Consider the following 10,422-nt stretch of genomic DNA (forward strand, 5'->3'; position numbering starts at 1 on the left):
GTTGTTAAGTTGGCAACATTGCTGCAGCCAATCCCCATATCTTGAGCAAGTAAACCCCGCCCACTGATTAACCTTGAATTTGCATACAAGTTGAAAATGAAAAACAAGAAAAAAAAACATAAAATTAAAATTGAACTTTACTTTTTAATTTTGTCACTGTTATTGCTTGGGCATAAATAAAAAAAAAATTTATTTAAAGATTCCTTTTCGAGTTTGTCTTTTAATTTTAATATTGGTGGTCTTGCCTTAAGATTGTATTGAAAATTAGATGTCAAATGCATTGTCATATTTGCGATTTTATTTTATATTTTATAAGTTAATTCATTTATTTTAAATTGCCCAAAAAAATCCTATACGAGGGAGGGGTCATCTGACACACACATATACTCCAGGTGAAGGTGACAAAAACTCACACAAACTCTAGTGTCTTGTGTATGGCAAACTACAAAATTGTGCCCCATGTAAAGATCACTACATTATTTGGTGCCCTGTGTGAGGCTCCCTACATTAATTGAGGCTCGCTACAGTAGGTTTATGTCTATTACAGCCACCGCACTAGCCATTATTTTTAATCAAAAGAGACACAGGCACAACATCCAAGCAATGGCAAGGAAAGCACCTTATACGTGCATGGAGTGTTTCTGGGGCATCTTTATAGTACACAGTTATGCATATTTAAGAGTGATCATGTGGCTTTTATACACACGTGGTGACCTGTGTAGACCTGTTAAAAGACAGTAGTTTTGCAATATTTTCATTTTTGAATTGCATGAAATACCACCTCATGCAAGCATAAAAACTTTTCTGATTTAGCCAAATTGACACGTTTCCATTGGGTGTAGTTTAAATTCACAATTTCAATTTGCGCAATATAAAGAGAGTAACGGAAATGCAACTACTGTAACATCACTGCCACATTAAGGATGCTCCTCTGTGTATTACAAACCAAATATAATACAGAACCTTTTGTGATGCTAACACAATGCTCTACCATTGCCTCCTGTCAACCACCATTAGAAGAAACGAAAGGTTTGCCTGAAGAGTGACAGGATTGGTGATTATTTGGGTATCATTCAACCAACAAACCAAAAAACCTGTAACATCAGCAGAGATTTTGCTGAGACACAATATTTTTTTCCTATCTGCTACGATTGGGTGCTTTACAACTGCACTGTTACTTCCTACTTTCTTTCTTTCTTTTATAAATAAATATGGTGCTCTTTGCTGCTTTGGTCTGAGTTTTATGTCCCTCTGTTGACATTCCCTTTCTTTTATTTGGAAGTGTACAAAGTTACACAAGAGAGAATAGGATATGGAGGAGATTTGTCATTGTTATCTGCTGGATGAAGAAAAGAAATAGATGTCACAGGAAGAGGAAAGAATGTATGCATCTTGGGGCTGAACGCTTGTCTTATAGCATCTTAATGTGTACATCTATATTGCATTGGGTCCTGGGAGAAGGATTTACTTGCTCTTACAGCCAGCAATTTGAACACACTGAGATGCAAATGTTATGCAAAGCTGGAAGATGTGAAAGTAAAAGACACAAAACCAGGTGAAGAAAGCATGTGAATTGGCTTTTTTGTAATTTGACATGCTGTAGGCGCAGATTCTGAAATAGCATGCATGAAAGTGCTAAATACCTTTATCTTTATCAAACAGGCAAGTCTCCAGCAGAGTATTTCATAATCATTACTGAAGCTCTCTACACAACTATGCCATTTAAAGCAAACCAACAGATACTCCAAATAATCACTTTTATAGTAAAGCCTGAAGGAATTTCGCTTTGTGTAGACATGTTTGAATCCTGTACGTCATAGGTTTAACACAATGAAGGTGAGGCAGGGTATATACATATGAGATCAGGTGTTAGAATGATGCATACAAACCAGTCTTTGTGGATTTTGGGATTTGTATAATGACATTGAAAGGAAATGCTTATGGAACTTAATTGAAATGCAAGACTAAAGGGGGGTTTACACGGTACGCGGCAAGCGGCGAAAACACCACGCGGCTACAACTTTTCTCGTGTAAGGGAAGCATTTTTTGTAGCATTTAGTGCAAATTTGATAAATCCCGTGTCCGCAGAAGAGACAGGATTTTGGGTTCATGAGCAAGGCGTGTGGACCAACTCCGCTTCACCTCTGTTATTGCCCCTGTTTTGCCGCACTCCACACGCCTCTCGTTAAAAAAGAGCTAAACACTCGCGGTTAACGGCAATTGTCTTAGCTAGATAAAATAGGATCAGTTTCCAGCGACTTTCTTTTTTTTTATGCTGAACAAGACCTTGCTGCGATATCAACCCTACCTCAAGGCATTTCGTGGTAGGGCCTATAGTCACAAAATATTTGATTTATTTATTCTTGTTTATGGACTTATTTTTCCTCTTTTCTTCATGTCATTGAGCATGAATGTCTTATTCGTGTCACTCACCACAATTTTTTTTTATTGTTTTCTTTTCCGAGCACATCTTTCTTTTTCGTGTCATTTTATGTATTGGTTTTCCATTTTATTTCTATTGTTTAACTATTTGTCGCTTGGGGTTCGATTTGGGTTAGGATGTTACTTTATGTATTGGTTTTTAAAAATATTATATATTTTTTTAACTGTTTTCGCTTGCGACAACCCAGCCTGATCTCACGAATTTCCATGTTATAGTCACAAAATATTTTGCTCATTTATCCGTGTCATTGTCATTGATCTCCGCCTTTTTCCGTGTCCGCACCACGGACTTTCTTTTCCGTGTCAGTTTCACTTATTGGTTACTCAATTAATTTTCCCATTTTCTTACCATTGTCCCTTGGGTTTGGGGTTGTTTGGGGTGTGGGACTTTCTGTTGACATCTTAACCCAAACTCAACTCTACCCTAATGTCAGGTGACAATTGTTTAAAAATCTGGAAAAAAATAGAATAAACCAATAGCTTAAGTGACATCCTAACCCAAACCTCAAATCTAACCCCAAACTCAAGCGACAATGGTTTAAAAATAGGAAAAACTGACACAGAAAAGAAAGTCCATGGTACAGACACAGAAAAATGCAAAGATCTATGACAATGACACGGTTAAATGAGCAAAATATTCTGTGACACTGCCATGGAAAAAATACCTAGATTTTTTTCCCGATTTTTAAACTGTTATCACTTGCGACAACTCCAAGCGGCAATGGTAAAAAAAAATAGAAACTAATACATAAAATTACATGAAAAAGAAAACAATATATAGAAATTTGTGTTGAGTAACATGAAAAAAAAAACAGGTCCATGTACACAATTAAATAAATAAAATATTTCCTGACTATACCACGAAATGCCTTCAGATTGATTTGGTGATGATACAGTATACTGATTATATTTGATGTGTTTTGCACAGTGTGGTTTGGGCTAATAAGATTTCACAGTTCATTACAGGATAAATGACATCATTTTCATTTTTGGGTGAACTGTGCCTTTAAGAGGCCATTCCTAAAGTCACTTTTTATTAAGGCTCAATGCATTCGTGCTCACAGTGTGACTTAGCTACAGAGGAAGATAGCACATAAAAAAATGAATCATGACATTTATATTGAATTTTTATTTTTAATATCAACGCATCCTTTTCAATCCGTACTCTTTTGACTTGCGTAAAGCCTGAGTGACCTTTTATAATGTGTAAGGGCTGTCTATCAGGAAGCAGACAGCGCGTTGTTACGTGGTTGTGATAGACTGGTATTGACTGAAGTCATTTGACAAGGGCACAGTTCCGTTAGAATGGGCACACTATAAAACCACTGAAGAGGACAGGTAAGGTATTTTAATTTAGTTCTGTCACTCCCTCTCTTTCTCACATGCTCACTTGTTCTCAATCACTCTTTTCTTATTGGTACCTCGCTCGCTACTAATTTGCAGACAAATGTGACCCTGGACCACAAAACAAACACAGTCTTAAAGGGATCGTTCACCTTCAAATGAAAATTCTGTCATCATTTACTCATCTTCATGTTGTTTTAAACCTGTATGAATTTATTTTTTCTGATGAACACAAAAGAAGATATTTTGAGAAATGATGGTAAACACACAGCAGATAGTGACCATTGACTTTTATAGTAGGAATAAAAAATATGATGGAATTTAATAGGTACCTTCAACTGTGTGCTTACCATCATTAATCAAAATATTTTCTTCATCATTTATCACAATACTTCCAAATTATTTTTTGTAGCAATTTACCACTGTTTCAAAATAAGTTGTTTCAAAATAAGTTACAGACTTTTGTTTAACCTCTTTAGCCATACAGTCATGTTTGTGACTGGAAAAAGCTGAGATGCGCTGCTAGGTAGTTTTCACTTACACATTCAGCTGCTTAAACACTCTTTATAAGCACATTAAACATATAAATCGCCATTAGTGATCATCAACAACAAACTCCTCTAATTTTTACCATCCCAGTGACAAGAGAATGTATAACAGTGCACTTTCTGTCATTAACTATTAGCACAGACTATAAACGTTTGTTTTTAACACGTATTCTAATGGATGTGTAATGTTATAAATGCTAATTTTTCAACTGCCTGCAACCTACGCTCTTCACGTTTCTGTCATGTGCAATGAAAACTCACACCAGGGGAGTCAGTTATGACATTCAAAACAAACGGCTGAAGGGTTACCTTTCATTCTTTAAATCTATAGATGGTTTCAGCAGTAACAACATAAACAAACGGCTTTCGTGGAACACACGTAATGTCCGGTAAACTCCGCTAACAATCAACAACAACAAAGTCCTTTTAGAGTATTAAACAAACGACGATTAAAGTTCCGACCAGATGCGTAAACACGACAACGCACGTGCGTCAGATGAAACCATCCAGTGGAGGGAAACCTTTGACCTAACCACAACCATGCTGATATACAGCCTATCACTTGACTTCAAGAGTGATATTGCTTTAAAGGCGCTCTAAGCGAATCTGTGTGACAACACTTCTTGTTGACGTTCGAAGTGTTGTCAAACAAAACGGAGCATAGCTAACTCCTCCCCTCCCCCCGTTCTGTACATTCTGAAAGAGTTATGAACGCGCCCAACACCCACTCCCAAATCCTTTTTGTCGTTTATTGACTGGAGCACTTTGTTGTGTTTCATGGTGGTAGGTTTGACCACTTTGTTTTTGTTGCAGTTTGTGGAGCCTGGGCTGTCTACAGAGACCGCGTTTTTTTAAAGTGTGTTCAGGGGACAAGCAGCTAGCAGATAGTGAGGAGATGTTTACTAAATGAAACAAATAATGTTTTATGGCCTAAAACGCGTGAATTCGCTTAAAACACCTTTAATATAACTCCGACTTCATTTGGCTTAAGAAAGAAATTCATATACATCTAAGATGGAATAAGGATGAATTCATTAGGAGAGAACTGTTTGTGTAGCCTACTTTTCCTTTAAGAGAACAACAAAAACAAACAAAAAAAGAGAGACATGTACGAGTAATAGTGACAAATTACACACACCAACCTGGTCAGCCTCTATCTTACTATTCTTGTAACAGACCTTCTAAAGCTCTTTGTGTGTTTGTCCTTTATTCAAGCAAATAGCTTTTCTGTTCAGCTGTCAGTCAAACTCCTGAGAGGATACAACAATTAAGTTTATCAAAATAGAGAATAGACTATAGAAAGAAAAAAAAGAATGATAGAGAGAAAAATACAAGAGAGACAGACTTACTTTTTCTGTGTGGGGATTTTTCATCAGCCCTAAAAGAACCTGATTAGAATCTCCTATAAAATGAGTTGCGTTTGAAATACCACAGGCCTACACAGATGTTCATTCCTAGTTTTACTTTTGTTTAACATGTGAGACATCTGAGTGATGTATCCTAATACAAAAGGAAACTATGTGTAACGGTACAGTTAGTGTGAATGCCTGCAGAATACATTTTCTTAGGAAGAATAGCATGCTTATTTAAAGATGACAGTACAGTGTTTTCATTGGCTTTGGTGGGTAAATAAAATATTGTTACTCAGCAGTGAACGTGACACTTTATTCAGAACCACAAAGTAATGGGTTGAATAGTTAAGACTGGTAAAATAAACAAGACTAAGAAGGGCATTGTTAGTATAAGTCACGTCTGAATTAAAAACAACTTCAAAATTTCAACATTAATTCAATTTTACTACACTTGATTAAATTTAATTAAATTATAATGTATGCAGCCTTCATCAAACTCCTGTCTGCTTGTTGATTGTGAGGCTTGTAACCCAAAGGTCACCAGTTGGAGTTACAACTGAGGTGCACGGCACGTTTTCCCAAATTGCTCACCGGGCGCTGCGGGGATCTGGGGTGTGGGTTCACGACTTACATTGCTTGTGTATTCTGGAAAGGCATATTTAACAATCACGCCATCACTTTTTAACTTAAATGTTTGAAATAACTTAACTTACTTTACCTAAAATGTCATTGACACATACTCAAAAATACAGTGAGTGACACTGCGTGTGTGCGTCAGAAGGACAGAAGCTCTGTTGAAGGACTGAAGGCCCAGTGGACACTGCTAGAATAGCTGAGAAGCATTTTGTCTAAATAGATAAAGGTCTCTTAAGTGTCCCTGTGCCTGTGCCCCTGAAGGTTGAAGGAAAGTTTGCTGAGAAAGAGAGACAGAATAAATCCAATAGAAAGAAAGAGAGATACAGTACAGAAACACACGTACACATATATACAGAGAGAGAGAGAGAGAGAGAGAGAGAGGGAGACACATGGAGAGATAATGAGAATTTTTACAAGAACAGTAAAATATTTAACCGGTGGCTTCTCTTGCAACAATCTAGATGAAAAATGTATTGAGTATGGGATATTTTTATTGGATGTCACAACGATTCAATTAGTTCAGCAGAATTCAAATGAGAATGTCAAGGTGTATCTCAGATGAAACCCAATGGCAACAACACTGTGAAAAAAGCATTTTCCTACTGGTCCTCCACAGGGAGGTTGAGTCATCATTCACTTTCCTTTGATCTAGATGATAGTGCATTCATGCAGCTGAATTACTCACAAGATTTAATGTTTCAGAATTGTACAACATTGCAGAAACAGTGTTTGTTCTATTTGCCTGTATATATTCTGGTATATTTTCCTTTACACTGACGCATGCATTAACTAACGCTGTTACAAACTGTAAAAAATGCATTTAGCTGAGAAAATGTTTTTCAAAATCTGTTTGATTTTCTCTTCTCTGAACACATAAACACTTAACAATTTACTTAAATGTCTAACACAAGCTGCAGTTTTAAGGCATTCAGATTTGAATGTGAATGCAAAACCCTCTAAGTGCGTCTAACATGTTTTCTTGTAAATTATCTTTTTTTTTATTAGACTCTTGGAATCTGCCAACAAACCAATGTTGGGTGAGATTCTGTGAGCCTTAATAAGTATGTTTAAATGCTGTTTTCATAACTGAAATAAGTTGACATTGTGAAATTTGAAATTTAAACGGGTCTCAGTTTAGAGAAACAACCGGTCCTGTCAGACGGCATTCTACTGTTCACACGCAGTCGCGCACTCTGATTGAATTCAGCTGGGCGGGAGGTGCGTGCTGTTTTTTGTTTTCCATGTAAATGGCAGCTCGCGTGTATTTAATCTATTTTGACTTCAAAGGGAAACTTTGAGACTGAAAAGTTTTAACAAGCTAACCTAAATAGAAAAGGAAATGAATGTTTATATAATTGTAAAGGTGAAATTACCTCCCTGGGATGTAACAGTTACGTTGCCAGTAAGTTATGAAATTATTAAAATAGTACGAATTTATTACTTAACTGCGACGTACTTGGTTATCTTGCGACGTAAGGAGATCGTACTGGTCACGTGGTGATTTGGTACTGTAATGGTAATGAAATTACCTCCCTAGGACGTAACAGTTACGTTGCCAGCTGGTAAGTCATAAAATTACCAAAAATGACCAATAAATTACATAACTATGTCGTGTGTTAGCTGGGATGAGTCTCAGGTGTGTACAGGATGTGTCTGTGAAGTTTCCGCTCAAAATACCCCAAAGATCATTTATTATAGCATTTCCAAAATGCCCCTATTTGGGTGGGAGAAAAAAAACATGGGTGTTTTAATGGGTGTACCTTTAAATGTAAATGAGCTACAGCTCCTCACTTTCTTAAAAACAGACAGTGAGCGCTTTCAATTAAAATAGATCTGATTAATACAGTCTGAGACAATAGTATTTAGTGGACAGATCACAACTCTCTGAGGGTGGAAACTATGGTAATGCAGGACTGTAAGTGGGTGGGGCTTTATCAAAGTGACCTCACATTGACAAGAGAACAAAAAGGCATGTCTAATGAAACTGTTTTGGTTTAATAAGGATTAAAAAACAAGGAGCGGGTGGATTGCATAATAGGTGCCCTTTAAATTTACTCAAAAATAGTATTTTTGTCATTTTTTAGGTTAATTGTTCATTTTAATGTGATATAGAGAATAATGCTCAGTTTTATGCAAACATTTTGTAAAATCTTTTGATTGAAGGGTATGTGTTTTGTTTGTGGTTTACAGAGAATAGTGTATAATGACATGTTTATAATGCAATAAATATGGTTGAAAAAAATGTTTAAAAAACATACTAAATGCTACTTTTTCATAAATGTAAGACTGCCAACAGGTTTTTGTGATGGTTAGGGTTAGATTTAAGTGCCGAATAGAGCTTAATTTCCATGGGATGCAAATACTTGAAATGTAACCTAGTGTTCAAACTCTGTACAATGTCTCACTTATGTTGTTTGTTGTGATATGGATCAAATTTGCACGATGCCGCATTACCATGGACTAAATCTAAAAGTTTCAGACTTCAGTTGTGTCTGTGTTAACATGAGTAGAATAGCACAGCTCTAGTTGAGTGTCGACATGTTTAGTGTGGAGCTTATTTCAGTAAAAAGGCGGTATCACTTCTCAGAGATGGAGGATTAGAAACATGTAGCCTCAGGGCATTCTTTAAACCTGATAAATCTTATAGAATATGTGATCTCCTTAAAAAGGGCAAAGGTGTGAACTGTGCGTGCGTGCGTGCGTGCGTGCGTGCGTGCGTGCGTGCGCGCGCGCGCGCGCGTGCGTGCGTGTGTGTGTGTGTGTTTACAATTTTAAAAAAAATCTATGGTCATAATGTATTGAGAAAGGAACATGACCACTAAACCTCAAAATCTTATATCAACATGATCTCACGAATTTCCGTGGCATAGTCACGGAATTTTGTCCTCACTTCTCCGCATTCACAGATCTCCGCATTTTTCCGTGGCCCTGCTACGGACTGTCTTTTTCTGTGGCATTCTCACAGATTACTCAACTGTTTTGTCCTATTTTCTTACCATTTTCGGTTTAGGGTTAGATTTACATGAAATGACATCCCTACCCAAACCCAACTCTAACCCCAACGCCAGGCGACATTTGTTTGACATTTGATTAAAGTTTAGAAAATATAAAAGAATAAATCAGAAAAAATAGTATAAACCAATAGTTAAAGTGACATACTAACGCAAACCGAAGTGAAAATGGTTTGAAAATAGGAAAAAAACAGTTGAGTAACCAATCCGTGAGAATGCCACGAAAAAAGACAGTCCGTAGCAGGGCCACAGAAAAATGCAGAGATCCGTGAGAATGCCACGGAAAAATGAGCACAAAATTCCGTGACTATCCCACGGAACAGCAAAACAAAGAAATGTATACAGGTTTGCAACAACTTAAGGGTGAGTAAATAATGACAGAATTTTCAGTTAACTATCCATTTAATGTTAACACATTTTAATTTATTGCAAGCAATGAAATTCAGTTTTGATAAAAAAATTCAAAAATTGGGCTATATTAGTGTGTTTAGTTATTACATGTTTGTATTTGACACATACTTTAATCCAAAGCGAATTACATATCATAACAGTATGTGTTCACCAACGCTATCTCACGAGAATTCGTACATATTTTTTGAGTGGGCTAATTGATATGAATTCATACGGCCACATTTGTAAGTTTTGATACGATTTGCCTTGGCCCCTGTGACATTGGGGTTAGGGGCGGAGTTAGGTGTTCAGTTTCGTTGTTGTTTTTTAATAAGAATTGTACGATTTTGCATGATTAACTTTGTATACGAATTAGCCAACTCGTAAAATATGTATGATTTCTCATGAGATTAGGCTTTTGTTCTCCGGGGATTAAACCCATAAACTTGTGTTGTTACTTATGCAATGATCAACCAATTGAGCTACAGGAACACGTTTACAAGACAGCAAAAACTTGTTTTTATAAAAACCTGCAGCAGGTTTTATAAAATTCAAATTTTTTTTTTACAATATTCATAGCTCAAATTTACTACAACTGCTTTGAGAAACACCTTGATTCATGTGTTTCAAACATGTGGTGTTCGTATAGAAATCCTTTGGTGAAACTCGACTCAGATGGGTATGCGCAAAAATCCCAAA

The sequence above is a fragment of the Paramisgurnus dabryanus genome, chromosome 4 (genome assembly GCF_030506205.2).
Source record: "Paramisgurnus dabryanus chromosome 4, PD_genome_1.1, whole genome shotgun sequence".
In the NCBI taxonomy this organism is placed as follows: domain Eukaryota; kingdom Metazoa; phylum Chordata; class Actinopteri; order Cypriniformes; family Cobitidae; genus Paramisgurnus; species Paramisgurnus dabryanus.